This window comes from Scyliorhinus torazame, chromosome 2 (genome assembly GCF_047496885.1).
Source record: "Scyliorhinus torazame isolate Kashiwa2021f chromosome 2, sScyTor2.1, whole genome shotgun sequence".
Lineage (NCBI taxonomy): Eukaryota > Metazoa > Chordata > Chondrichthyes > Carcharhiniformes > Scyliorhinidae > Scyliorhinus > Scyliorhinus torazame.
The window spans coordinates 129,135,322-129,143,043 of NC_092708.1; the positions used below are offsets into that span (position 1 = coordinate 129,135,322).

General features: G+C 46.4%; 1 non-coding gene across 1 annotated transcript; it reads left to right on the top strand.

Moving 5' to 3' along the window:
* The first annotated feature begins 6,740 nt into the window (after positions 1–6,740).
* Positions 6,741–6,812, top strand: trnaa-cgc (transfer RNA alanine (anticodon CGC)). The gene has a single exon. It is a non-coding gene; the product is annotated as a tRNA-Ala (tRNA).
* The last annotated feature ends 910 nt before the right edge of the window (positions 6,813–7,722 follow it).

The following is a 7,722-nucleotide window of genomic DNA, read 5'->3' on the forward strand; positions in this document are numbered from 1 at the left end:
GTTCTTGATAAGTATGTACCGGTCAGGCAGGGAGGAAGGCGTCGAGCGAGGGAACCGTGGTATACCAAAGAAGTGGAATCTCTTCTCATGTGAAGATGAGGTGTGAAGGCGATGGATAGTTACAAGGTAGCGAGGAAGGATCTAAAGGATCTAAGACGAGCAAGGAGGGGACATGAGAAGTATTTGGCAGGTAGGATCAAGGAAAACCCAAAAGCTTTCCATAGGTATGTCAGGAATAAGCGAATGACGAGGGAAAGAGTAGGACCAGTCAAGGACAGGGATGGGAAGTTGTGTGTGGAGCCTGAAGAGATAGGCGAGATACTAAATGAATATTTTTCGTCAGTATTCACTCAGGAAAAAGATAATGTTGTGGAGGAGAATGCTGAGCCCCAGGCTAATAGAATAGATGGCATTGAGGTACGTAGGGAAGAGGTGTTGGCAATTCTGGACAGGCTGAAAATAGATAAGTCCCCGGGACCTGATGGGATTTATCCTAGGATTCTCTGGGAGGCCAGGGAAGAGATTGCTGGACCTTTGGTTTTGATTTTTATGTCATCATTGGCTACAGGAATAGTGCCAGAGGACTGGAGGATAGCAAATGTGGTCCCTTTGTTCAAAAAGGGGAGTAGAGACAACCCCGGCAACTATAGACCGGTGAGCCTCACGTCTGTAGTGGGTAAAGTCTTGGAGGGGATTATAAGAGACAAGATTTATAATCATCTAGATAGGAATAATATGATCAGGGATAGTCAGCATGGCTTTGTGAAGGGTAGGTCATGCCTCACAAACCTTATCGAGTTCCTTGAGAAGGTGACTGAACAGGTAGACGAGGGTAGAGCAGTTGATGTGGTGTATATGGATTTCAGCAAAGCGTTTGATAAGGTTCCCCACGGTAGGCTATTGCAGAAAATACGGAGGCTGGGGATTGAGGGTGATTTAGAGATGTGGATCAGAAATTGGCTAGCTGAAAGAAGACAGAGGGTGGTGGTTGATGGGAAATGTTCAGAATGGAGTTCAGTTACAAGTGGAGTACCACAAGGATCTGTTCTGGGGCCGTTGCTGTTTGTCATTTTTATCAATGACCAAGAGGAAGGCGCAGAAGGGTGGGTGAGTAAATTTGCAGACGATACTAAAGTCGGTGGTGTTGTCGATAGTGTGGAAGGATGTAGCAGGTTACAGAGGGATATAGATAAGCTGCAGAGCTGGGCTGAGAGGTGGCAAATGGAGTTTAATGTAGAGAAGTGTGAGGTGATTCACTTTGGAAGGAACAACAGGAATGCGGAATATTTGGCTAATGGAAAAGTTCTTGAAAGTGTGGATGAGCAGAGGGATCTAGGTGTCCATGTACATAGATCCCTGAAAGTTGCCACCCAGGTTGATAGGGTGGTGAAGAAGGCCTATGGAGTGTTGGCCTTTATTGGTAGAGGGATTGAGTTCCGGAGTCAGGAGGTAATGTTGCAGCTGTACAAAACTCTGGTATGGCCGCATTTGGAGTATTGCGTACAGTTCTGGTCACCGCATTATAGGAAGGACGTGGAGGCTTTGGAACGGGTGCAGAGGAGATTTACCAGGATGTTGCCTGGTATGGAGGGAAAATCTTATGAGGAAAGGCTGATGGACTTGAGGTTGTTTTCGTTGGAGAGAAGAAGGTTAAGAGGAGACTTAATAGAGGCATACAAAATGATCAGGGGGTTGGATAGGGTGGACAGTGAGAGCCTTCTCCCGCGGATGGAAATGGCTGGCACGAGGGGACATAGCTTTAAACTGAGGGGTAATAGATATAGGACAGAGGTCGGAGGTAGGTTCTTTATGCAAAGAGTAGTGAGGCCGTGGAATCCCCTACCTGCTACAGTAGTGAACTCGCCAACATTGAGGGCATTTAAAAGTTTATTGGATAAACATATGGATGTTAATGGCATAGTGTAGGTTAGATGGCTTTTGTTTCGGTGCAACATTGAGGGCTGAAGTGTCTGTACTGCGCTGTATTGTTCTATGTTCTATGTTCTATGTTCTATCCACTCTGTCTATGCCCCTCATAATTTTGTAGACCTCTATCAGGTCGCCCCTCAACCTCCGTCATTCCAGTGAGAACAAACCGAGTTTCTTCAACCGCTCCTCATAGCTAATGCCCTCCATACCAGGCAACATTCTGGTAAATCTCTTCTGCACCCTCTAAAGCCTCCACATCCTTCTGGTAGTGTGGCGACCAGAATTGAACACTATACTCCAAGTGTGGCCCAACTAAGGTTCTATACAGCTGCAACATGACTTGCCAATTCTTATACTCAATGCCCCGGCCAATGAAGGCAAGCATGTCGTATGCCTTCTTGACTACCTTCTCCACCTGTGTTGCCCCTTTCAGTGACCTGTGGACCTGTACACCTAGATCTCTCTGACTTTCAATACTCTTGAGGGTTCTACCATTCACTGTATATTCCCTACCTGCATTAGACCTTCCAAAATTCATTACCTCACATTTGTCCGGATGAAACCCCATCTGCCATCTCTCCGCCCAAGTCTCCAAACAATCTAAATCCTGCTGCATCCTCTGAGAGTCCTCATCGCTATCCGCAATTCCACTAACCTTTGTGTCGTCTGCAAACTTACTAATCAGACCAGTTACATTTTCCTCCAATTCATTTATATATACTACAAACAGCAAAGGTCCCTGCACTGATCCCTGCGGAACACCACTGGCCACAGCCCTCCAATTAGAAAAGCATCCTTCCATCTACGCTCTGCCTTCTATGACCTAGCCAGTTCTGTATCCACTTTGCCAGCTCACCCCTGATCCTGTGTGACTTCACCTTCTGTACTAGTCGACCATGAGGGACCTTGTCAAAGGCCTTACTGAAGTCCATATAGACAACATCCACTGCCCTACCTGCATCAATCATCTTTGTGACCTCCTCGAAAAACTCTATCAAGTTAGTGAGACATGACCTCCCCTTCACAAAACCATGCTGCCTCTCATTAATACGTCCATTTGCTTCCAAATGGGAGTAGATCCTGTCTCGAAGAATTCTCTCCAGTAATTTCCCTACCACTGACATAAGGCTCACCGGCCTGCAGTACCCTGGATTATCCTTGCTACCCTTCTTAAACAGAGGAACAACATTGGCTATTCTCCAGTCCTCCGGGACATCACCTGAAGACAGTGAGGATCCAAAGATTTCTGTCAAGGCCTCAGCAATTTCCTCTCTAGCCTCCTTCAGTATTCTGGGGTAGATCCCATCAGGCCCTGGGGACTTATCTACCTTAATATTTTTCAAGACGCCCAACACCTTGGCTTTTTGGCTCTCAATGTGACCCAGGCTATCTACACACCCTTCTCCAGACTCAACATCTGCCAATTCCTTCTCTTTGGTGAATACGGATGCAAAGTATTCATTTGGTACCTTTCCCATTTCCTCTGGCTCCACACATAGATTCCCTTGCCTACCCAGGCTATCTACACACCCTTCCCCAGACTCAACATCTACCAATACCTTCTCTTTGGTGAATACTGATGCAAAGTATTCATTTAGTACCTTGCCCATTTCCTCTGGCTCCACACATAGATTCCCTTGCCTATCCTTCAGTGGGCCAACCCTTTCCCTGGCTACCCTTTTGTTTTTTATGTACGTGTAAAAGGCCTTGGGATTTTCCTTAACCCTTTTACCAATGACTTTTCGTGACCCCTTCTAGCCGTCCTGACTCCTTGCTTACGTTCCTTCCTACTTTCCTTATATTCCACACAGGCTTCGTCTGTTCACAGCCTTTTAGCCCTGACAAATGCCTCCTTTTTCTTTTTAACGAGGCCTACAATATCTCTCGTTATCCAAGGTTCCCGAAAATTACCGTATTTATCCTTCTTCCTCACAGGAACATGCCGGTCCTGAATTCCTTTCAACTGACACTTGAAAGCTTCCCACATGTCAGATGTTGATTTGCCCTCAAACATCCGCCCCCAATCTACGCTCTTCAGTTCCCGCCTAATATTGTTATAATTCGCCTTCCCCCAATTTAGCACATTCACCCTTGGACCACTCTTATCCTTGTCCACCAGCACTTTAAAACTTACTGAATTGTGGTCACTGTTCCCGAAATGCTCCCCTACTGAAACTTCAACCACCTGGCCGGGCTCATTCCCCAATACCAGGTCCAGTACCGCCCCTTCCCTAGTTGGACTGTCTACATATTGTTTTAAAAAGCCCTCCTGGATGCTCCTTACAAACTCTGCCCCGTCTAAACCCCTGGCACTAAGTGAGTCCCAGTCAATATTGGGGAAGTTGAAGTCTCCCATCACCACAACCCTGTTATTTTTACTCTTTTCCAAAATCTGACTACCTATCTGCTCCTCTATCTCCCGCTGGCTGTTGGGAGGCCTGTAGTAAACCCCCAACATTGTGACTGCACCCTTCTTATTCCTGATCTCTACCCATATAGCCTCACTGCCTCTGAGGTGTCATCCCGCAGTACAGCGGTGATATCCTCCCTAACCAGTAGCGCAACTCCGCCACCCCTTTTACATCCCCCTCTATCCCGCCTGAAACATCTAAATCCTGGAACGTTTAGCTGCCAATCCTGCCCTTCCTTCAACCAGGTCTCTGTAATGGCAACAACATCAGAGTCTGCCTTACCTGTAATACTTCTTGCATTAAAACATATGCACTTCAGGCCACCAGACCCGCTGTGTTCAACAACTTCTCCCTGGCTGCTCTGCCTCAGAGCCACACTGTCCCTATTCCCTAGTTCTCCCTCAATGCTCTCACCTTCTGACCTACTGCTCCCGAGCCCACCACCCTGCCATACTAGTTTAAACCCTCCCGTGTGACACTAGCAAACCTCGCGGCCAGGATATTTATGCCTCTCCAGTTTAGATGCAACCTGTCCTTCTTATATAGGTCACACCTCCCCCGGAAGAGCACCCAGTGGTCCAGATAACGGAAACCCTCCCTCCTACACCAGCTGTTTAGCCACGTGTTTAGCTGCTCTATCTTCCTATTTCTAGCCTCACTGGCACGTGGCACAGGGAGTAATCCCGAGATTACAACCCTAGAGGTCCTGTCTTTTAACTTTCTGCCAAGCTCCCTGAACTCCTGCTGCAGGACCTCATGCCCCTTCCTGCCTATGTCGTTAGTACCAATATGTACAACGACCTCTGCCTGTTTGCCCTCTCCCTTCAGGATGCCCTCTACCCGTTCGGAGACATCCTGAACCCTGGCACCAGGGAGACAACATATCATCCTGGAGTCTCTTTCACACCCACAGAAGCGCCTATCTGTGCCCCTGACTATAGAGTCCCCTATTACTATTGCTCTTCTGCGCTTTGACCCTCTCTTCTGAACATCAGAGCCAGCCGTGGTGCCACTGCTCTGGCTGCTGCTGTTTTCCCCTGATAGGCTATCCCCCCCGACAGCATCCAAGGGTACCTGTTCGAGAGGGGGACAACCACAGGGGAAGGTTAGCATTGTTGCTTCACAGCTCCAGGGTCCCAGGTTCGATTCCCGGCTTGGGCGACTGTCCGTGTGGAGTCTGCACGTTCTCCCCGTGTCTGTGTGAGTTTACCCCGGGTGCTCCGGCTTCCTCCCACAAGTCCCGATAGACGTGCGATTAGGTAATTTGGACATTCTGAGTTCTCCCTCTGTGTACCTGAACAGGCGATGGAATGTGGCGACTAGGGGCTTTTCACAGTAACTTCATTGCAGTGTCAATGTAAGCCTACTTTTGACAATAAAGATTATTATTATTATATGGCTTTAGCTCAGGGTTTGCTCCTGAAAGCCTTGAAGCACCATGTCCACGACCTCTAACAGTAGTGGATCACTTCAGGTATGCTGCTTCACCTGTCCTGTGGTCACAGGAGTGTTATCTACTTGCTTAAAGAACTGTTTGGTAAGTAGAATCGGGAGAGTCCATCTGCATTCCCATGAAGGATTGACTGACGGTACTTGACCATGTATCTGTATTCTGCTTGCTGCCAATGGTGGAATCCTGGTATGAAGTCCAAAAATAGTTGTCAATGGACAATAGTCCATCACTAAAGTGAATTGGTAGAACCATTTTATTCCAAAAATGATCCCTACTGCTTCTTTCTCGCTCTGCACATAATTACTTTTGGCTTCATTTAAGGTTGTGGATGCAAAGGCTTTCTGCTTCTCTTCAACTATGGGCATCATGTGGTAAACCACCACTCCAACCCCATAAGGTGATCAGTCACATGCCAATTGCAGGGGGAAATTTGGAGCAACTTGTGTCAGGACTTCTGACTTGAGTAGAGCCTCTTTGGTTTGCATGAATGTTCTCCCACATTGATCCACCCATTTCCACTTTTTATTTTGACACAGTAGATTATGTAAGGGTTTTAGAATAGTCTCCAGATTAGGCTCAAACTTTCCGTAGTAATTTAGTAAACCTGAGAAAGATCGAAGTTGGCTGACATTTCGAGGTGCGGGTGCCTTGGTAATGGCTTTGACTTTCTAGGGCAACTTATGCAGTCCCTTGGCGTCGATAAGATGACTCAGATATTCAACTGAAGATTTGCAAAATTCACATTTGTCTTTTCAGACTCTTGATCCATAATTTTTTAATCTCAGGAATGTGACATCTAGATTCCAGAGATGTTCTTCCTCATTCATCCCAGTAACCAGCACTGGACTATGCATAATCTCATTAAGATTTGATCCATTGCTCACTGAAACAATGCTGGTGCTGAAGTAATGCCAAATTATTGTCTGTTGTATTGAAATACAACAGGAGGGGATGTAGCTCAGTGGTAGAGTGCATGCTTCGCATATATGAGGTCCCGGGTTCAATCCCTGGCATCTCCACAGATTTTGCAATGTTCTAATTGATAAGGGAATATTGTAGATGGGCTTTAGATTGGTTTCACAGGTCGGCGCAACATTGAGGGCCGAAGGGCCTGTACTGCGCTGTAATGTTCTAATGAAGTAACCCTTTGTGTGTCACAATTATCAAGAACTGTTGTGAACTTTGATCCACGTTCACTTGAAGATATGCTTGACTGAGATCAATTTTATTGAAGTGTTGGCCTTCAGCCAACAGAGTGAAAAGTTCTTCAATCTATGGCAGAGGGTATTACTCTACACACAGTACACAATCAATAGTGAATTTAAAATTGTCACAAATATAAGATCATAAGACATAGGAGCAGAATTAGGCCACTTGGCCCATCGAGTCTGCTCCGCCATTCAATCATGGCTGATATTTTCTCATCCCCATTCTCCTGCCTTCTCCCCATAACCCCTGATCCCCTTATTAATCAACAACCTATCTATCTCTGTCTTAAAGACACTCAGTGAATTGGCCTCCACTGCGGCAAAGAGTTCCACAGATTCACTACCCTCTGGCTGAAGAAATTCCTCCTCATCTCTGTTTTAAAGGATCGTCCCTTTTATCTGAGATGGTGTCCTCTGGTTCTAGTTTTTCCTACAAGTGGAAACATCAAATTAGCCATAATGCCGTAGAGGAGTAATTCCTGGAGTGTATATGGGATGGTTTTCTCAATGTGTGGAGGAACCAACTAGAGAGCAGGCCATCTTAGACTGGGTACTGTGTAATGAGAGGGAAATCATTGCCAATCTGGCTGTGCAAGACCCCTTGGGGATAAGCGACCATAACATGATAGAATATTTTTATCAAGATGGAGAGTGAAGTCGTTGATTCGGAGACTAGGATGCTGAATCTTAATAAAGGGAAATATGAGGATATGAGGCGTGA